The sequence below is a fragment of the Pleurodeles waltl genome, chromosome 8, assembly GCF_031143425.1.
Source record: "Pleurodeles waltl isolate 20211129_DDA chromosome 8, aPleWal1.hap1.20221129, whole genome shotgun sequence".
Classification (NCBI taxonomy): Eukaryota; Metazoa; Chordata; class Amphibia; order Caudata; family Salamandridae; genus Pleurodeles; species Pleurodeles waltl.
The window spans coordinates 644,123,590-644,147,244 of NC_090447.1; positions in this window are offsets into that span (position 1 = coordinate 644,123,590).

Sequence of the window (23,655 nt, forward strand, 5' to 3'; positions counted from 1 at the left end):
GTAAAGTATTTGTGCAACACTTTAAACAGTAAAACAGAGAAAACACCCCACAAAAAGATTGAACACCAAGTTAGAAAAATAGAGTGGAATGTAATGAATAAAACAAGACTAAAACAACAAAAATCCAATCAGTAAAAACAGAGATATGAATTTTTAAAGAATAAAGTGTAAAATAGCACCTAAAAGCACAGAGCACCAACCGTTGCTATCTGGTACCGCTTGACTGAGTCAAAGTCAAAAGTTCATTCCACCTGCGATGGAGCACAGATTGGATAAAGCCACAGATTAGTCCTGCTGAAGTTTTACATTCTCAAGTATTGTGCCAAGAGTCTCACTCGAGTTAGAGAGGGCTGCAAAGAGCAAGGAAAGTGTCGCGTACAGCTGTCGCAGTGGTGCGAAGAGTAGGCCGGACGTCACAGATGGAGAGGCTGGAGCTTTGCTTTGGTATTCCAACACAAGTGGTCGATACTGCAGTGTGAAGAGCTAGGCTAGCGGCGTCTAGTTCTGGTTTTCAGTGCAAGCATGGTGGTCTCAGAGCAAACAGGCCCAAAATCTTGATTTAAGATTATTAAACCACACTAAGGGTCACGGACCTGAGGCCCACCACTGGCGAATCAGGATCCCGTTGCAGTTGGGTCCATGAGCTAGGTGGGGAGCCTTTTATGTCCCTGAGGCTCAGACCAGAAGGACAGTAGACTACCCCTAGAGTCACTCTGGGGTCTTGGGCTTAAGATGAAGGTCCAGGTCCAGTTCTTCTTCCTTAGGCAAGAGGGCAACAAGTAGCAGGTCAGCCCAGCAGGGCGTTTGTTCCTTTAGATCAGCAGTCCAGCAGAATGGTAGCAGCACAACAGTTCTTCCCGGCAGAGAATCCACAGGTACAGGAGTATGCTGAATAGTTGGTGCCTGAGATCCAGTGTTTATACCCAGTTGTGCTTTTGAAGTGGGGGAGGATATTCAAGGGATTTTCTTTTGAAGTCCCCGGGAGTTGCCTGCCTTGGCTCCAGATTAATTACAGGGGGTATGCAGTCCTTTTCTTGGAGGCAGGACACAGCCTATTCAGGTGTAAGTGTGCTGTGCCCAACTCCTCCCTCCCATCCTGCCTGTGATGGCCCATCCAGGCACACCTAGACTCCCTATTGTAAGTGGCTGGTCTAGGAGGAACATACAAATCTCAGCTTTAAGCTATACCCAGTCCAGTGACCAGAGACAGGGCACAGGCACTAAACAGCTAAGGCAAGAAAGTTCTGAATTTCTAAAAGTGACATTTTCTGAATTGCAATTGAAGATTCAACTTCACCATAAATAAGAATTATTAGTGATTCGAGAGACTCTAAACATGAACTAGTTATCTCTTCCTATTTAGATTAATTACAGGGGGTATGCAGTCCTTTTCTTAGAGGCAGGACACAGCCTATTCAGGTGTAAGTGTGCTGTGCCCAACTCCTCCCTCCCATCCTGCCTGTGATGGCCCATCCAGGCACACCTAAACTCCCTATTGTATGTGGCTGGTCTAGGAGGAATATACAAAGCTCAGCTTTAAGCTATACCCAGTCCAGTGACCAGAGACAGGGCACAGGCACTAAACAGCTAAGGCAAGAAATTTCAGAATTTCTAAAAGTGACATTTTCTGAATTACAATTTAAGATTCAACTTCACCATAAATAAGAATTATTAGTGATTCGAGAGACTATAATCATGAACTAGTTATCTCTTCCTATTTAGAAATTACACTTATAAAATTCAATAAGACAACTTCAATGTTATCCCACGGGCAAGATAGCCCTTGCAGATGTGAAAAACAAAATTATGAGTTTTTCACTACCAGGTCATGCAAAACTTAAAAGTACATATCCAACTTTTAAAAACATTGCCCCTTGTCCTCTAGGCTGTCCTGGGCCTTCCCTAGGGTTGACTTTTATGTATTAAAACAGCCCAGTTTGGGCCTGGCATAAGGTTGAAATGGCAGTTTAAAACTAAACACACAGACAAGTTTAAGGGACTTCTTAAGTGGGTGGCACAATCAGTGCTGCAGACCCACTCGTAGCATGTATTTACAGGCCCTGGGCACATGTAGTGCCACTTTAATAGGAGATTACTAATAAATTAAATATGCCAGTTGGGATAAGCCAATGTTACCATGTTTAGAGGAGAGAGCACAAGCACTGGTTAGCCGTGGTAAAAAAGAGTCCAGAGGCCAGCAAAAATAAGGTCACTAAAAAAAGAGGAGGAATGCAAAAAGTTGGGGGAAGGCCACCCAAAGGCTGCAGATATGGCACTCTCCTGCTTTCTCCTTGTCACACAATGCAGCACAGCACCTTTGTAATTCTGCACCAGAGTGTGCTGGTAAATGAGTGAAATTGGGTCTTTGGTTGGCAGTCAGGTTGCCCCCTGTCCAAGCAAGGATCCTCACTCTAGTCAGCGAAAAGGAGATTCACACTCAGTTAACCCCTGCTTATCCCCTTGGTAGCTTGGCACGAGCAGGCAGGCTTAACTCAGAGACAATGTGTTAAGTATTTGTACCATCACACACAGTAACACAGTGAACCACTACCAAATGACACAACACAGGTTTAGAAAAATATTAAATAGTAAATATTGTATCTAAATAAACAAGACCAAATGTGATAACAATTCACAATACACCATTAAAAATATGATCTTAGCACTTAAAAACACAAAAATAGTGCCTAGAGGCACAAATGCTGCAATTGATGCTAAGTGGCGTTGTGATGGAGTTGTTTCCCACAATTCGATGCCACTGGTGCCGTTTACAGAGTTGTACGTACCCCCCCCCCAGGTACAGAACCTTTGTAAAACAAGTAGAAAACAGGCCGGTGCACAAAGTCAGGTAGCGAGGTGTCGCTGGATCTGATGTGGCATCGGTTCCAGTTCTGCAGGGCAGAGGAGCAGAGTCGTTGTGAATAGGCAACGGGTCCTTACTGCAGAGTGGTAGAGATGAGGTGGCGTTGGTTGCGAGGTGTCGATCCCTGGTTTCCAGCAGATACGAAGTCATGTGAAGTCATTATGCTGCGGGGCGACCTCACGGGGTCGAGATGATGTCACAGGGCCGCAGACACTGAAATGGTGTCGGGTGTCACGGACTTCAGACTTAAGACACTACGATCTCAGCGAGGTTGTGCGGGATCAGCGGCTGTGGCAACACAAGGTCTGCTGAGACATTGGAGTCGTTGTGCTTCTTCGAGGTCCACGGCTTTGGGCCAGGTGGAGTCACGGTTTCCATGCAGCGGCATCCTTAGCGAAGTTGCACGGTGTCATTAGACAGGTTTTCTCCAGGAATTCACTTTCAGGGGCCCAAGAACTGGAATGGCACCCTCTGGAAAGCTAGAATCCACAGCAAGCAGACCCAAAACTGGATAGTGAAGCCTTTGCTGTCCTTGAGGCTTCAAAACAGGAGGCAAGCTCGACTTCAAGCCCTTGGAGGTACCTATCAAGCAGGAATGCATAACAATGTCCAGTCTTTGCCCCCTTTCACAGGCAGAATGCAGCAACTGCAGGATAGCCCAACAAAGAACAGTCACAGGCATGGGCAGCACTTCTCCTCAGCTCTTCAGCTCTTCTCCTTGGCAGAGATTCCTCTTCATTCCAGAAGTCATCTAAAGTCTGGGGTTTTGGGTCCACTACTTATACCCCTTTCTGCCTTTGAAGTTGCCCTACTTCAAAGAAAAGTCTCTGTTGTTCACAAGATCCTGCCTTGCCCAGGCCAGGCCTCAGACACACACCAGGGGGTTGGAGCCTACATTGTGTGAGGGGAGGCACAGTCCATTCAGGTGTAAGTGACCAATCCTCACTCCTCTCTAGTACAGATGGCTTATCAGAATATGCAGGTTATACCCCAGTTCCCCTTGTGTCACTGTCTAGAGGAGAAGCCCAACTGTCAAACTGACCCAGACAGGGAATCCCCAAACAGGCAGGTTCACAGAATGGCTTGAGCAAGAAAATGCCTACTTTCTAAAAGTGGCGTTTTCAAACTACCAACCTAAAAAACAACTTCACTAAAAGATGTATTTGCAAATTGTGAGTTCAGAGACCCCTAACTCCAGATTTCTATTTGCTCTCAAAGAGAATCTGCACTTTAACAATATTTAAAGGCAGCCCCTATGTTAACCTGTGGGAGAGAGAGGCCTTGCACAGTGAAAACCAAATTTGGCAGTATTTCACTGTTAGTGTCATGTAAAAAACATCCGTACATGCCCCACCTTTAACATACACTGCACCCTGCTGAATACCTAAGACCTACCTTAGGGGTGCCTCACATGCATAAAAAGGGAAGGTTTATGCCTGGCAAGTGGGCACATTTGCCAAGTCAAATTTGCAGTTTAAAACTGCAGACATTGCAGTTGCAAGTCTGAGCCATGTTTACAGGGCTACTAATGTGGGGGGTCACAACCTGCGCTGCAGGCCCAGTAGTAAAGTTTGATTCACAGGCCCTGGTCATCTCTAGTGCACTTTCCTAGGGACCTATTAGTAAATCAAATTTGCCAATCATGGAAAAGCCAATACATACAATTTTACATAGGGAGCACTTGCACTTTAGCACTGGTCTGCAGTGGTTAAGTGCCAAGAGTAATAAAAACAGCAAAAACAGAATCCAGCGCACAGAATCAACCTGGGAAGTATAGGCAAAGGTTAAGGGAGACCTCTCAAACGATGCTGGGTCGAACAGTGAGTGTAACACAAAATCTCTATGGACTATAGCATGTTAGCTTTTGCTGTATGAATGTTAAAGAGCAGCCCAGGGTACTTGGCCACATCCCTATGTAATCCTGCAAATGGACATGCAGGGAGACAGAACTGTATATGACAATATCTACAGCTACAATGTTTGGAAGGTGGTTTAGGTATAGGTTTAGTATTATGAAATCAATATTTCTGTGCCTTGAAGATAATGGTATCTCTCAAGCAAATGGCTGCTCAATAAAGAATGCCAAGGGTTGAAAGGAGCAGACCAAAAGTCCCCCCTATCAGCCTGATACAAGTGAGGCGGACCAAAATTAACAAATGCTTCCTCGCGTAAATTTTGCTCCACCTGATTATGAGTGATTAGGTTTTTCTGCACCCGGATTTACCGGGCGGGGAATAACATCACCTGAATTTTCTGGCTAGAATAATCACATGCTATATAGAATGCTTACCTCTGATAAAAACACTTTCCCTTCCCTCCACTACTTCCTGATCCCAGTATCCCACAACCCCACTCCACGCACCACTCCCCACATTGGTTTACCATCTGCTCAGAGCAGGTGATAAACGTGTACGATAAATTGTCATGGAATAGAGGATTCCATCTGTTTTCATTGCTGAAAAAAAATCAGCTATTCCATGGAAGTTTAATACAAACAATAATAGTGGAACACTCAAAAGTTATTCTTTAAATCATTAATATGGTAATCAATGGAACCATCTAGGAAAGTGTATTAAATCAATACATAAAGAAGGAGAGAAAGAAAACCAAGCATAAAGAAATTAAATACAAAACCATATGGGTGTCCACATTCTCTTGGTCATTAACATCTTTAATAATGATACATGTCTATGTATTAAAAACACAGTATATCACTCATCCTATCCATAATTCATAAGATCACATAAAAACCAAAAACAAACTTTTTTTTCTTTTGAAAATGTGATAAAGGTTAATGCCCAATCATATGAAGTTCCGTTTGTCAATGGAACTCAGATGTTCAGTCTTTATAAAACATCAACCAATAAGGGTAAGATTCAGCCCGTATGATGTTAATCCAGATGTTCACTCTTTCTAACTCCTCAACCAATAGAGCTAAGCCTCAGCCCGAACGATGTTTAGCCGACACGTGTTTCGTCCTATTCCGGGACATTATCAAGGTTTATGAGATATTAACACCGAAAAAAGAAAATATTCTGTCATCTATTTCATATGTCAATCAGCTCACAAATACTTGTAGCACCCAATAAATATTTGATAGATTATCAACTATCAAAATCACTTTATAATCCAGTGTCCTAAGCTGTGTCTTTTATTCGAAATCACAGTGCCAAACATATGTGAAAAAGACTAGAATGAAAGTACAGTCCAACACCCGTAGGTTCAAAGAACAATTGTTGAAACAAAGAACCCCTCAGTGATCCCTTATAATGTAAAAAATGCTTTGTTAGTATTAATGCGTAGAGGTAGAGAATCAGAGTTAAGAAATGGCCACAAAGTCCCATAAGGTAAAGTTTCTAAATATACCTAATGTTCTACTCGTAATAAACTCCAAATTTCCAATTCATTAGAATCCAACTCTGTAAAATAAAGTCCAAAGATTTTGTAAAGTATCCCACATTTTTTAAACTGTCTAGAGCTCAAAATCTGTATCCACATATATCACGTAGACCAATCTTGTTATTTATTTATTTGTTTGCTTTTCAATGTCCTAGTTTAGCTCTTTATTGTCTCTTGTTCACCCGTATTTAGGATTTCCAGACTCTCTATAAGGGTCTATATATCGCATATAATATCTTATGCATATCTGAGCTTGATGAACAGCAAAAATGATTTAATTAAATATAGTAAGAGAGGACGAAGGATTTGCAGAATCCAAGAGTGTTGATAAATTAATACAGCATTTTAACTAAATAAAAATCAATTAAACCACACCCATACAATGTCACTTTCTCCACTAAGTTAGATTACATTACAAAAGTTGCGAGAAGCCAAAATCAAACCATTGCGCGCCCACCAATTTCAAATATAAATCATTGATAGAAGTGATATCTATTATATATCTTCACATCCTATAGTAAGACTCATAACAATTTTACATGCCAATATCTATATAACACCTTTCATAAATTATCCTCAGAACGCCAGCCAACTTCAAAAGATGATACCAATTCAAAAATCAAAAAGATATGTAGTATATTTGGTAATATTAATCAAAGAAACCAGTAGACGATAGTTCATCGTATTTGTCTCATGTTATTTGGACAAGTTTTAACTCGAGAATCTATTTGAAAAAATAAGTTTATCTTACTAGGCAAAGCATTCATGTTGTTATCTGAATTAGACAGCGTTCAGTGGTTGTGATCAAACCCAAATTGGTGTAGAAGAAAAGATTTAAAGAAGCCACTAACCAATCAACACGCAGTGTGTGTGTTGTCAGGTGAATATTCAAACCAAGCGGTATTTTCATTATCGGGGTGGCCATTTTGTAAAAGGCAAATTAACAAGTCCACTTATTTTATAACACAAAAGCCTTTGCGACACACAAACAAAATTCTTATATTTTAATCTGCATTCTTTTTCAAAACCGGATTATATGGTTGTATCAATAATTACAATTTCAGATCAAACACTGTTTTTTCAAGAATTCAAGGTTCCACAATTCCTTCGTAATGTATGACAATCCATTCCCAACATGACAACTACCAACCAACAATTAGTCAACAGTAGACTCACTTTCTCAAACATACAAAACCTCATCGGTGGCGCTCGGTGTATGTAATCAAACCCCAATCTAAAAAGAGGAGCAACTTTAAAAGACCCGCCAATCAATCCCCTAAAGTATGTATTATCAAGTGAGTATATAATCCAAACATTGTGTTCATTATCACGACGGCCATTTTGTAAGCGGCAAATTAACATATTCAAATGTTTTGTCACACAAAAAACTTTAGCAAAACACCCAAAAAATGGTTCTTAAATAATTTTAAACTGCATATTTATTCAAGTAGAGATGTATAACTGTATTGATAGTTAGATTTTCCAATTACAGAACATTATGGCCCTCATTCTGACCCTGGCGGTTTGTAACCGCCAGGGCAGAGGGCAGAGGAAGCACCGCCAACAGGCTGGTGGTGCTTCTGGGGCAATTCTGACCGCGGCGGTAAAGCCGCGGTCAGAAAAGGGGAACCGGCGGTTTCCCGCCGGTTTTCCCCTGCCCCAGGGAATCCTCCATGGCGGCGCTGCATGCAGAGCCGCCATGGGGATTACGACCCCCTTCCCGCCAGCCTGCGCCAGGAAGAGGCTGGCGGGAACGGGTGTCGTGGGGTCCCTGGGGGCCCCTGCAGTGCCCATGCCACTGACATGGGCACTGCAGGGGCCCCCTAACAGGGCCCCATTAAGATTTTCAGTGTCTGCACGGGTGCCACTGCACCCGTCGCACCCCAGCAAATCCGCCGGCTCCATTCGGAGTCGGCTTCATCTTTGCTGGGGCTTTCCCGCTGGGCCGGCGGGCGATCGGAATGACCCCCTATATGTAAGTTATTTAAATGCCACAATTCCCTCGTAACCTGTGAAAATCCAAACCAAGCATAAAAATGCCAACCACAATACAACCAATATACTTGGCTCTGATCTCTACATTTAATGTCAAAATCACCACACAAACTTGTGTATCACAGTCTAAATCAGTCATAAACCATTGTGAAGGTGCGAATCGTAAAACGTACGCCATCTTGTGTGAGGCCATCCTCTATTAATATTGCATATTTCAGCATTCCATTATGAAACAGCTGATCTCATACTATATACACTTTGGCGCTCCCTTTAAGGAAGCATAATATACATCTCTCTCAGTTTATATGAGAATTTGTTTTCTATTATATGTTTTTTTTTTTACAACTTTGGAGGAGGTGTTAGTCCGTCCCAAATGTGACGGATATCCCACCAGCCGTATTACGAGTTCCATAGGATATAATGGACTCGTAATACGGCTGGTGGTACATGTGTCACTTTACCGTCACTTTTGGGACGGATTAACACCTCCTCCAAAGTTGTAATAACCCCCATGGTTTCCATTTTTGGAATCATTATTCTATGTTGTTCATTGTCCCCACAGATTTAAAATATTATACAGCCATATAAGACCGAAACAAGACATTAAACAGAATAATATGTCCAGTCTCAATATTACTTGAGTTACTATATGTGTCCCAGGTGTCAATTGAAAGACATGCTATTCTTTTCCCCAGTTTTCACCATTGATCCAATAGTCAAAAGAGTATACCCTATGATCGAAAGACATATTGAAAAAAGCAGTAAGCATTTAACAATCACATTATCCATATTTCATCCACTATATCACTTGACCTATATCCCGATTTTAACCATAAATGTATAATAATAATGAGAAAACACTCAAGATGAATAAATAGCTTTAGAAAGTGGAATAGGTAAGTAAGAAATGGAAATTTGTGGCACCCAAATTTGTCTATGAGATGATAGAAAGATTGAAATTGGAATGACATTTAGATATATGTGAGAATGTTAACATGCTAAATGACAGGCATAAGGGAGTAGGGTGAGGTCACCCTGATCCTCAGGCCCATTTTGGTGATCCCTAAAGGGAATTAATGCATATAAACTAACATAAAAAAGGATTTTTATTGCAGATTGTGTGCCTTCAATGACAGTTATACTAACCATAATCCCTCTTGCAGACAGTCCTCTGGTTGCAGGATTAACAAAATTGACACATGATTTACAAATTCTGAAAACAAAATAGATTTTCTGCACTACAGCTGTTCTTGTCCAACCCCGGCTGTACCTGGCCTGCAGTTGCGTGCAATGAGGGAAGGCTACCTATGGTGAGTAGGGCGTAGTGACTGGTCAAAGGGCAGCTTATTTAGCTACCCTCAGGTGTTCATGGCCTAAGGCCCATGGTGAGTTGAGCAGAAGGAACTATTGGATGCGGTATATGATAGAAAATAAATCGAGATATTTACTGAAAAAAAAGGTCAAAGTGAAGTTATGAGTAACATTGGTCATCGCACCTCAAAGTATGTCTAAAACATAATCAGACATTCACTTAAGAATACAGTTAAAGGCAGTGATGATTAGAAATAAAAATTGAAAAAACACTCAAATTCACAAGTTGTGTTTAGGAGTACAATTCATAATTTAGACAATAGCCATGCAGACCTTAACTCTCGCACCAGATGCAATGTTTGTTTCTTCACAACAGTTATACCAATCTACAGCAACAGCGAACAGTAAAATGTAATAAAATAACCTCACATTTTCAAATGAGTAAAAAAATTTACGAGGTGAAACTTCATTTAAGTGGTGAAGGTAATGAGATCTATCATCTCATCTGAAAAATTATTAACATTTCTATTTGCATATGACACATTAAGGGTCAGTTCATGTAAATTTTCTATGGAAATCAGTGGCTGGACAATGAAATATTAGGTTTTTATTATTTAATTTTTAGGTTCTGAGTATCTACCCACACCACCTCCTCGAGTAAGCATTGAGATACTTGACTTCTCTACCCTGTCAAGTGCTAAAGAGGTATACTTTTGGGATCCAATAGTAAGATTAGGCCCCAGGTCACAAGAGGTATCCTAGTAAGATCCTACTAAGATCATAGTAAGCCTTGATTACACATGGACTTCTGGAAAGGTTCTGTAGCCACCTAAAAGGTGAAATGCCTGAAAATCCTTGTTAATGGGGGCAGAGCAACAGCTGCCATCTTTCAGTGTCACGGCACTAGCATATTCTTTGAAATCAGCAAGTGTCTATCTCTGTAGACTCTGTGTTAATGTAACATATGGAAAATAGAGCGATCTAAAGACGGAGACCATTTCAGACTAGACACACTTAACTGGATCAAAGACAACACAGAGTGATAAGACTAACGTGCCACATGATAAAGGCATAAAGGGTCCAAAATACAAAGCATTTTACTTTGCATTAGGACTACAGCTGATCAGTATGATTAACATTTTGCCTAAAAGGCCTGTTTCTTTCCAGGCAAATGCTAAATATTTGGCACATCCTTGAAATCTTTATTTTGTCAGCTATTTAAGAAATATATGTGACTGGAAAACTGCACTTAGAGTAGCAGGACCGCCACCTTTTCAAATCTGGATTTGAAGTTACTGCTTTTTTCAATTTAGTTATTATAGAACTAGCATTCGATGTGATTCACAGGCTGCTTCTTATTCTTGCTCAGGATGTTTTTGGTAAATATGGGCAGCAAGAGGGACATGACAACCTTTTGCTACATCGCTGGACATGAGATTAATGCTTACTCAAACCTGAGGAGATATACTAACTACCCCACCTGGCAGACCATTCCTTCTGAACTTCCTAGTTTGCAGCTGATGCCACTAGATTCTCACCCAGGTTTATTTTGGCCCTTAGGATTAATGACGAATATCTTCCCTGAGTGAGCTTATGTGCGGCATTAACCTATATATTCTTTTTATAGCTACACACAGACGGCAGTGATTGACGTCTATTTTAAATTAGTTCTCAAAACATTTGAAGAGGTTCCAGTACTCTGTCCTGAGAAAGATTTAATTGATCACTGAAATTGGCAGCCCTTGCATTATAACTGGTACATTATAGGCAACTCCTAAAGGCATAATAGATGGAAATGTCACCCACTTTATCACATAAATTACTTAGCTGCTTACTACACGAGTTTCTATTACAGAATACATCACTGAAAGATGGATCGCCATACCTTCTTTCAGCTGAGACTATATATTAGAGTCTTTTGTGGTTGTATCCTGGGTCCCTGGGGTGGTGCCCGGGGCCCCGGAACGCTGCACATAGGTTGCGCGCATGTTGGAATGACATTTAAACACGTTGAACATGTTCTAGGTTTGAACTTTCTGCACGCAGCCCCGTCTGTTTATTTATGCCCACAGTCAGGTAAACTGAGGCCCGGTGGAGTCAGAACAGCACCACTCTTGCCAGTGTGAAACATTGCTTTCCGCCTTTATCTTAACTGAAACCAGATTGTGGTGAAAAACAAAAACATAGAGCAGCCAAAAACAAAACATGAAATACCTTGCCAAATTACCCCCTCCCACCCATATTACACATCTTCAAAACAAGACTGTGGGTGACTTTTATTTTAAAAGGTAACAGTTAGTCTCTAGTTGTGAGCACAGCGGATTGCTGACCTGACTCTCTTAGTGCATAACAGTCCTGGAAATGTTGAGAAGGAGTCAGGTTCCGCCGGAGGTTGTTTCTTGGGTGACCCTGGTTAGATTCAGGTTGCTCAGTGTAGGGTCATCCAGCTTCCTCCTCTCTCCCTGTGTCAGATGATCAAGTAATATCGAGCATTATTTGGGAGGTGGTGATGGCAGCAGTTTTTCCTTGGGGACTGGTGGTGGACAACTTGCCTCATGGTCACCCAAAGCTTCCTGCAGATATCCATCTCTGGACTCGAAGGGGTCCTTGGGAGTTCCTTTAAACAGCTTGACATGCAATATGTTTGGTGGATCCCCAGGGCTGTGTTTGAAGCAGAAGGACTATCTGTCCCTGAAGTCTTGGGCCCAGGAGAAGGGGCTGCCAGAACTTTATTGTGCCGCTGGGCTTATAACACTTGGTGTACTCCTGCTGAGCATGCAGGATGGACCTGGGCAAAGTCCGGGCCAAGGGCGGGCCTGTTACCTACAGGAAGAGGCACGGCCACAACCCTTGGCTCTCCACCACGATGCTCTGTCCTGCCCTTATGGGGTAAGAACCACATATTTATACTTACTCTGATCAACGTGCTGTGTTCGTTGACCATCGATGTGGACATGGGGATCTAATTTGATACTGACTGTGCAATTTAGTAAGGGTAGCCTTTCTTTTTGTACGCTCCTCGCAACCTATTTACTCATTACCTCCTTTTCTCATTTATTGCATTTGTTACTTAGGTGTTTGGCAGTTTACTTGTTCTTGTGTTATGGAGAAACGAAAGGCTAGTGACATTTTCTAGGGAAAAAAGGTTAAAAGGGTTAAAAACCACAAAACCGCTTCACCTTGCTCTACCTTGCTTACCTGAGAGCACCACCTTCATAGACATAGATTTACTCAGAGAGGAAGTTGAAACTCTGTTGGGAGGAACTGGCACTTTTGCTCCTGGAAATAAACCAGCTCCCAAGAAAGTACCTGCTATTTTTTTAAAGAAACATAAGACCAAAGTATTCTTGGCACAGGAATATCTAGCCAATATTATCACAGGTGTAGAGGATCCAACTAATGTTTTACCCTCCATTACGTCTAAATCACCATGTATTGCTGATAATATGCCTGTACCATTGTCTCCTATTATAACATGTGTTAACAGATTTTAATCTTTAGATACTGTTTGCCCTGAGTTGGACACCACAAAGGACTTATCTAAACCTGGTGAGACACCTCCTAGCTCCACTTTGCAAATGACCATTTCAGATTTTGCAGCAATTGATTTGAGTTTGGTTGGGGTGATGGGTCTCTGCCGTATTGTTTCATTGGTGAAAAATCTTCAGACTGCAGTTTCTGACTTGAGGTCCAAATTAGCTTCTTTGACAGCTGAAATTCAGGAGCTGAGATTATTGGTCAGGCCATCATCTGTTAAATCTATCGCAAGTGTGCTCTGTCCTATGTGCTCTTCATTAATAAACCAAAAGAACACTGAGAAAAATCAAAGTGCCACTAAACGGCATGCACACATGCTTAGTGCTCTTCCCCCCCTCACAGCTCATGCCTCTGACATCAAGGAAGGCACCCCACTTGATAGCTCTCCCCTACAAAAGTTGGGATAGGTGGGCACATGTTAATGATAGGTGGTTGCTCTAATCTTGACGGGAAAAATAGCTCCCATATAAGGGTCAAGGTCCCTACTATACTCAAGTCAGTCCATGAAGATAACACGTTTTTTTTAAATAAATGTATATATCAGATATGGTCTCTTCATAGTTGTTACTCAGTTATTCACTCTGACATTGTCCATGTAAAACTGTATCAGGACCCTACCGAACAATCAGGCTGCTATGGCTACATGAGGCTTGAGCTTAAGTCAAAATCCTTGGTGTATGGTCTAGTAAGCATGGAATTGCACAGCGCATCCCCTGGTGGTACATCTATCAGGTTTAATCCTAACCCCCATCTCCCTGCGTCCCATTAACTCAAAGTAAGGGAACTCTTGGTAACGAAGAGGAGCTTATGGGGACATATATGATAGGCTGACTGGATGGTGTAGCTTCAATCTCCACCACTAGCAGAAGTGATCCCCTACCTGATCCAGGGCAAATGCCACTAAATAGTGACTGTAAGGAAATGCCTCCTTGGCATGGTTACCCCCTGACATTTTGCCTCTGCTGATGCCAAGTTATGATTTGAAAGAGTGCTGAGGCCTGCTAACCAGGCCCCAGCACCTGTGTTCTTTCCCTAACCTGTATCTTTGTCTCCACAATTGGCACACCCTGGCCTCCAGGTAAGTCCCTTGTAACTGGTACCCCCGGTACCAATGGCCCTGATGCCAGGGAAGGTCTCTAAGGGCTGCAGCATGTCTTATGCCACCCTGGGGACCCCTCACTCAACACAGACACACTGCTTGCCAGCTTGGGTGTGCTGGTGGGGAGCAAATGACTAAGTCGACATGGCACTCCCCTCAAGGTGCCATGCCAACCTCACACTGCCTATGACATAGGTAAGTCACCCCTCTAGCAGGCCTTACAGCCCTAAGGCAGGGTGCACTATACCATAGGTGAGGGCATAGGTGCATGAGCACTATGCCCCTACAGTGTCTAAGCAAAACCTTAGACATTGTAAGTGCAGGGTAGCCATAAGAGTATATGGTCTGGGAGTCTGTCAAGCACGAACTCCTCAGCACCATAATGGCTACACTGAAAGCTGGGAAGTTTGGTATCAAACTTCTCAGCACAATAAATGCACACAGATGCCACTGTACATTTTATTGTGAAATACACCCAGAGGGCATCTTAGAGATGCCCCCTGAAAACATACCCAACTTCCAGTGTGGGCTGACTAGTTTTACCAGTCTGCCACACACCAGACATGTTGCTGGCCACATGGGGAGAGTGCCTTTGTCACTCTGTGGCCAAGAACAAAGCCTGTACTGGGTGGAGGTGCTTCTCACCTCCCTCTGCAGGAACTGTAACACCTGGCGTTGAGCCTCAAAGGCTCACCCCCTTTGTTACAGCGCCACAGGGCATCCCAGCTAGTGGAGATGCCCGCCTCCTCTGGTCACGGTCTCACTTTTGGCGGCAAGGTCGGAGGAGAGAATGAGAAAAAAAAGGAGGAGTCACTGGCCAGTCAGGTCAACCCCTAAGGTGTCCTGAGCTGAGGTGACTCTGACTTTTAGAAATCCTCCATCTTGCAGATGGAGGATTCCCCCAATAGGATTAGGGATGTGACCCCCTCCCCACCGGGAGGAGGCACAAAGAGGGTGTAGCCACCCTCAGGGCTAGTAGCCATTGGCTACTATCCTCCCAGACCTAAACACACCCCTAAATTGAGTATTTAGGGGCCCCCAGAACCGAGGAAGATAGATTCCAGCAACCTGAAGACGAAGAAGGACTGCTGACCTGAAGCCCTGCAGAGAAGACGGAGACACCAACTGCTTTGGTCCCAGCCCTACCGGCCTTTCTCCCCACTTCGAGAAAAACTGCAACAGCGACGCATCCCCCAGGGTACAGCGACCTCTGAAGCCTCAGAGGACTACCCTGCATCTAAAAGGACCAAGAACTCCCGAGGACAGCAGCCCTGTTCCAAAGAAACTGCAACTTTGCAACAAAGAAGCAACTTTTAAAGACCACACGTTTCCTGCCAGAAGCGTGAGACTTTCCACTCTTCACCCGACGCCTCCGGCTCGACCTGCGGAGAACCAACACTACAGGGAGGACTCCCCGGCGACTGCGACCCTGTGAGTAGCCAGAGATGACCCCCCTGAGACGCCTGCAGAGGGAATCCAGAGGCTCCCCCTGACCGCGACTGCCTGCTTCAAAGAACCCGACACCTGGGAAACACACTGCACCCGCAGCCCCCAAGGACCTGAAGGATCCGACCTCCAGTGCAGGAGTGACCCCCAGGTGGCCCTCTCCGTTGCCCAGGTGGTGGCTACCCCGAGGAGCCCCCCCTTGCCTGCCTGCATCGCTGAAGAGACCCCTGGGTCTCCCATTTAAACCTATTGCAAACCCGACGCCTGTTTGCACTCTGCACCCGGCCGACCCTGTGCCGCTGAGGGTGTACTTTTTGTGCTGACTTGTGTGCCCCCCGGTGCCCAACAAAACTCCCCTGGTCTGCCCTCCGAAGTCACGGGTACTTACCTGCTGGCAGACTGGAACCGGGGCACCCCCTTCTTCATTGAAGCCTATGTGTTTTGGGCACCACTTTGACCTCTGCACCTGACCGGCCCTGAGCTGCTGGTTAGGTTACTTTGGGGTTGCCCTGAACCCCCAACGGTGGGCTACCTTGGACCCAACTTTGAACCCTGTAAGTGCTTTACTTACCTGAAAAACTAACAAACACTTACCTCATTCAGGAACTGTTGAATTTTGCACTGTGTCCAATGTTAAAGTAGCTTATTGCCATTGTTGCCAAAACTGTACATGCTATTGTGATGATTCAAAGTTCCTAAGATACCTGAGTGAAATACCTTTCATTTAAAGTATTGTTTGTAAATCTTGAACCTGTGGTTCTTAAAATAAACTAAGAAGAGATATTTTTCTATATAAAAACCTATTGGCCTGGAATTGTCTTTGAGTGTGTGTTCCTCATTTATTGCCTGTGTGTGTACAACAAATGCTTAACACTACCCTCTGATAAGCCTACTGCTCGATCACAGTACCACAAAATAGAGCATTGGGATTATCACTTTTTGCCACTATCTTACCTCTAAGGGGAACCCTTGGACTCTGTGCATGCTATTTCTTACTTTGAAATAGTACCTACAGAGCCAACTTCCTACAATGACCCCTTATTGTAGGAAAGTAGCTTCTTTCTATCATGGTTCTCCCCTTTTGGCCTGTTTGTCAGTGTGTTTGACACTGTTCACTGGGATCCTGCCAGCCAGAACCCCAGTGATTATCCTTTAAACTTGGTTGCTAGAACATTTTTCACCTCACATTTGACATACTGGTATCCCAATGTATGTCCCTATTATATGGTACAGAGGTACCCAGGGCATTGGGGTGCAAGGGGATCCCTATGGGCTGTAACATTTATCATGCCACCCATAGGGGGTCCCTGCTAAGTGTTCTGCAGGCCTGCCATTGCAGCCTGCATGAAAGGGTGCATGCACCCTTTCACTGCCAATTCACTGCACCAGGTCACCATAAGTCACCTCTAAGGTAGGACCTCTCAGCCCAGAGAGCAGGGTGCAAGTACCTGTGTGTGAGGGCAGCCCTGCATTAGCAGAGGTGCCCCCACAAACTGCAGATCCATTTTCCTTGACTGTGTGAGTGTGGGGACACCATTTTACAAATGTACTGGACATTTTTCACTACATATGTCCAGCTACAAAATGGTAACTCCGAACCTAGGCGTGTTTGGTATCAAACATGTTGGAATCATACCCCAATACTTTTTCAAGTATTGGTTGTATGTTTCCATGCACTCTGGGGGCTCCTTAGAGGACCCCCCCCATTGGTCCCACAGACTTCGGTGGTTTTCCTGGGAGCCCCAGCTGCTGCCACCTCACAGACAGGTCTCTGCCTTCCTGTTGCTTGAGCAGCTCAAGCTCAGGAAGGCAGACAAAGGATTTCGTTTGGGAGAGGAGTGTTACACCCTCTGCCAAAGGAAATAGGTGTTAATGGACTTGGGAGGGGTAGCCTCCCAAAGCCACTAGTACATATGGTGCCGTCCATGCATAAACCAGTCTACACTGGTTCAGGGACCTCCAGTCCCTGCTCTGATGCGCAAATGGACAATGGAAAGGGGAGTAACCACTCCCCTGTCCATCACCACCCCAGGGTGGTGCCCAGAGCTCCTCCAGAGGGTCCCTGGGTTTTGTCATCTTGAATCCAATGTTGGCAGGGAACTCTGGGAGCATCTGGGTGGCCAGGTCAGGCAGGTGATGTCAGATCCCCCTCCTTATAAGTTGTCACCCAGCTAGGTGACCAATCCCACTTTGAGGGCTATTTAGGGTCTCTCCTTTTGGTGGATCCTCAGATTCATCTTGCAAGATTCCAGCAGGATTCCTCTACATCCCTTACTTCAACTTCTGACCAAAGAAACCTCATCTGGACTCTCCAGGACCTGACAATCTGCAGCAAAGAAGAAGACTTCACCTGCAACATTGTTTCTCCGGATCCATCCAGCTTTGCAATATTTTCCCAGTCGTGCATCCTCTGAGGACAGAGACCAGTCTGCACAGGTAAGAAGAAGGAATCTCCCCTGGAGTGAAGTAGTCACTCCCCTTCATCTGCAGGCCCCAACAGCAACGACGACCTGCTGCGTAGATACCCTCTCCTGCTAAGCTACGTGGATCCTGCAACACAGATGGTGGTTGGAAGTGGTCCACACAGTCCTCTCTACCAGCTGTCCAACTTTAGTGAAGGTAAGCCCATGCCTTCCCATGCAGGACAGTAACCCCGTGCACTGCATCCTATGCAGCTTCCAAGGCTCGTTGGCACTTCTCCCATGGGGTCTTTAGTCTTTGTGTAGCTCCAGCCCCCTGCACTCCTTCCTGTGATGCATAGATTTTTCAGTGGTTCTCCTGCGGCATGGGATTCCTTTTCGTAGTGCTGCGTGGGCTCCATTTGCTCCTTGGGTGTCCCTGTCCTGCGGGACTCCTGTGTGTGCTGCCTGTGCTTCTGTGGACTCTCTGTAACACTGAGGACCTGCAGTGACTCCCCCTCCTGGGTTGAGTTCTCCTGGGCCTTGCTGGTCCCTGACAGCACCACTTTCCGCCAACTGTGGGTTTTGCCTGTGCCAAGGCTTGCTGGTGGAATCCGGACACGCAAATCCGACAGCAATTTTCATTCCAGCGTAGGACATCACCTGTAACCTCCAGAAACTCAACTCTGACTCCAGACCCGCAGTGCTGACTTTTCTTCTGCACCATCGACCAACTCCTGTAATCTTCAACTTAGTGGGTAGGGGCTCCTTGCCCCACTGGACTCTGCTGTGTCTTCTGAACTTGGTCCTCTCTTTCCACAGGTCTTCCTCTTGAGGAATCCACTGTTGGTTTCTTGCAGTCATCTCTGGGTTTTGCAATTCTCTCCTTTTCTTCTAAGAGGGGGTTCTTGGGAGATTCTAGTGATTACTCCTGCTTTCCTGGGCGCTGGGGGTGTTATGGTACTTTCCTGGTAACTCCAGCGACCCTCTACACACTTCACTTACTTAGCTGGGGGTATCACTCTCGCATTCCATTTGTTCAGGATACGGTTTGTGGTCCCCGTAGGTCCACTATTCTCTATTGTGTTTTAAACTATTTGCACTGTTTTCTAACTATTCTTATGCCTATTTCTTACATATAACTTGTGTATTACTTACCTCCTAAGGGAGTATTGCCTCCATAGTAATTTTGGTGTTGTGTTACCATAATAAAGTAGCTTTATTTTTGTAACACTGAGTGTATTCTTTCATGTATATAACTGCTGTGTGACTACAATGGTATAGCATGAGCTTCGCACATCTCCTGGATAAGCCTTGGCTGCTCATCCACAGCTACCTCTAGAGAGCCTGGCTTCCAGACACTGTCTACACTACACTAATAGGGGATAACTGGACCTGGTATAAGGTGTAAGTACCTTAGGTAGCCACCACACACCAGGCCAGCTTCCTACACTTATCCTTCGCTGCAAATAGCAATCCTTACCCCTGCACCCACCTCCCCCATTTGCTAACATCTTTCCTGGAAAATAGCAGGAATTAAGACTATGTAGGGTGATCCAGCCTGGGGGACCTTTATTAACCATTTTGATTTGTACCTTGTAGCCGGCTGACGGAGGTACCGGCTACTCCCACAGCGGAATCGGGAGCAGAGTTCCGAGCCGCTCTCCCTGAGAACGCCCCGCCCGGGCGTCTCAGTAACGACCACGTCACTGACAGCTCAGGGAACCCGGAAATCCGGGTTCCTGAAAAGGTAGAAAGCGCTGACGGACTGCGCGCACAAGGAGAGGACAAGGAAGAGAAAGATGCCAACAAGGGAGAGGAGACACGGAACCGACGACCGGAGGCAGAAAACGAGGACCGGAGCAGAAGAGAAGTCGGAGGAACCAACGCCCAAGCTCGGAGTGCGACCGAGAGGAATTCGGAAAAGCAAGAGTTCTGCCACGTCCCAGGAGGGACGTGGCTTAACCAGGTACGGTCCTATCTAAAGGACACTTTCTGGTTAAAGGGAAAAGGGACACCGGGAGAGGGGAAGAGGAGTGAGAATACGAGGAGGGAGGGGGGAGGAAGAGAAAAGGGAGGAGGAGGAGGATAACGATAAAAAGAAGGAGAAAAGACCTTGAAGGAACAATATAGATAAGAGAAACCTGAGACTAAAATATTAAAAGCACTACGAGGGAAGAAATAAGAGCACTATAAATTAAGAACACCAGAGACAAAGACCTGTCACCACAAAGACACCCTAGGTGACTCGTCCTGTGCATGCTAACTACCACGTTCTTCATCATTTCCCAGGGGACACATATCTAGCAATCTCTCTCTCTCTCTCTCTCTCCCTGTCTCGCACTCCTTTTTCCCTCTTGTTGTGTTAATACTGACCGTTTAGTTACAAAAACCCCAGACTTACCCACTTCTCCATTCCTCTTGTTTTCCGGTACATTTGAGAATCCCACGGAGAACATCTACGCCGGTCAAGGGGAAAATCTGGGAAGAAAAGAAGAGACAAGGAGAGGACAAGGAAGAGAAAGATGCCAACAAGGGAGAGGAGACACGGAACCGACGACCGGAGGCAGAAAACGAGGACCGGAGCAGAAGAGAAGTCGGAGGAACCAACGCCCAAGCTCAGAGTGCGACCGAGAGGAATTCGGAAAAGCAAGAGTTCTGCCACGTCCCAGGAGGGACGGGGCTTAACCAGGTACGGTCCTATCTAAAGGACACTTTCTGGTTAAAGGGAAAAGGGACACCGGGAGAGGGGAAGAGGAGTGAGAATACGAGGAGGGAGGGGGGTGGAAGAGAAAAGGGAGGAGGAGGAGGATAACGATAAAAAGAAGGAGAAAAGACCTTGAAGGAACAATATAGATAAGAGAAACCTGAGACTAAAATATTAAAAGCACTACGAGGGAAGAAATAAGAGCACTATAAATTAAGAACACCAGAGACAAAGACCTGTCACCACAAAGACACCCTAGGTGACTCGTCCTGTGCATGCTAACTACCACGTTCTTCATAATTTCCCAGGGGACACATATCTAGCTATCTCTCTCTCTCTCTCTCTCTCTCTCTCTCTCTCTCTCTCTCCCTGTCTCGCGCTCCTTTTTCCCTCTTGTTGTGTTAATACTGACCGTTTAGTTACAAAAACCCCAGACTTACCCACTTCTCCATTCCTCTTGTTTTCCGGTACATTTGAGAATCCCACGGAGAACATCTACGCCGGTCAAGGGGAAAATCTGGGAAGAAAAGAAGAGACAAGTTAATACGGAGAACCAAAACTCAAATAAATACTACACCTTATTTAATTTCTTTAAGGAATTAAAAATAAAACATCCTTTAAAACCACCCGAGTATTCTAGTCCTTATTATCGCCACCCCACTGCCACAGTGGTGTCAGAAGTGCGATATTTAACAGAGTGCGATAAAGACAAGGCAGACTCAGGTGAGAATGGGAGAAAACCCCACTTTGGAGGACATGATACAGCAGCTGGCTGAAGGACCGCATCACCTTCAGTTAGTATGGGAAGCTCATCAGAGAGAGGCTAAGGAGGACAGAGAGGCCTTACAGAGTGCACTAAAGAGCCAAGCCACCAACATGGCCAATAACCAATTAGTGCACGAGACGGCCCTCCAGAAACTCACTGATACAATTGCAGCTAGCAAGGTCCACCCCAATGTGCCTAGCTCCGTTCTCCAGAAATACCAAAATGGGGAGGATCCCGACGCTTTCTTTACCAACTTCGAAAGAGTAGCCTCCTCTGCCCAATGGCCGGAAGAACGTTGGGGTCAATATATAGCGCCATTACTGACAGGTATTCTCCAAACTGCCTATCAGGCCGCAAATCCGGATGGTACCACTCCCTACAAAGACATTAAAAAGAGCATATTGGAGAGAGTAGGTCATGACTCGGAATACTACCGCCTGCGGTTCCGGAAGATAAAATGGGGGCAATTGAAGATCCCCGGACATTTTATTATAAAGTCAAGGACCTGGGGTTGAAATGGCTGGGACCTATAGGAACTGAGAGAGAGGACATTATAAAGCCGGAGATCTTGGAGCAATATTTAGAATCACTTCCTCCATCCACTCAGAGTTGGATACGCCAACATCCTAACGTCACCACGGACATGGCCGTAGATTTAGCATGCGCTTATCACTGGTCAACTGACTTCAAGAGCTTAAACACCAAGACACCTACTAAACCCCCAGCCATACCATTAAGAAATTTTTCCAGGAAAATCCCGGAAGACACAGGGCTTCCCAAACTCGGGGACAATCCTCCAATGCAGCAACCACAGTGTTATAGTTGCGGTGAATGGGGACATATAGCTCGACTATGCCCCCGAAAAGGGGAAAAACCTGAACCTATGGACGTTGGGATCATGAGGGGAAGAGTCTTGTGTACAGGAGGGGGTGATCCTATATACAGACAAGAAATTAGGGTAAATGGAAAAGTACTCCTAGCCTTGGTAGACTCTGGATGCAGCCAATCTGTTGTAAGGGCTAATGTGATAAACCTATCAAGACAACCTACCCACCAATGGGTTTCGATCTGCTGCATACATGGGGACAAAGACAACTATCCCCTATACATGGTGAGAATAGAATGGGAAGGAAGACATGACCTGTTACCAGTAGGGGTAATGGATCGCTTAGTAGAAGACTGTATATTAGGAACTGACTACCCACAATTCCCCGAACTATTGAAAAGGGTAAGGTCTCAAATTACGCCTGACTCCTGGTGGGCCTAGGCACCGTTTTACGATAGCCCTATAGAGGGTAAACCATGTCGACCTAAACCCTTCAGACGAGAAAAAAAACAATAAAACAACAGTACTGGAATCCTGAAAGAGAAAAATGTACAGGAAAGGTAGTGGCCAATATTACAACTCCTCTTCCTTCCTTCAGAGTCAGCCAGCGAGAAGATCCCTCTCTCCGTCATGCTTGGAAAGTAGCCAAATCAGAGTCTACCAATGAGGTGGGTCCGTACTTTATTGTCCAAAACAATCTCCTCTACCGAGTCGTTAAACGTGACAATATTAAGAAACGGCAGTTAGTAGTTCCCGAACCCTATCGCGTACATGTACTCTTTTTGGCTCACAATCAGCCGGGAGGGGGACACTATGGTAGGGAAAAGACTGAAGAATATTTGCTAAGAACATTTTATTTGCCCGGGATATATGCGCAACTAAGACAATACTGTGCCCAGTGTCCCCGGTGCTAACTTATAAACCCGGGCCCCTATAGCAAAGCACCCCTCGAACCCTTACCCATCATTGATGTCCCCTTCTCCCGGATCGGTATGGACTTAGTAGACTCACTTCTTCCTTCCACCAAAGGTCATAGCTATATTCAAGTTATAGTAGACTATGCTACCCGGTACCCTGAGGCTATACCCCTTTCGAGCATGACCTCTAAAAATGTAGCACAAGCTATGATCACTTTCTTTGCTAGAGTAGGGTCTCCCAATGAAATCTTGACAGATCAAGGGACTCCTTTTATGTCGTCACTAATGAAGGAAATTTGTAAGACCCTTGGGATCAAACAAATCAAGACTTCCGTCTATCACCCCCAGACAGATGGCTTGGTAGAACGGTATAACCGCATTATAAAAACG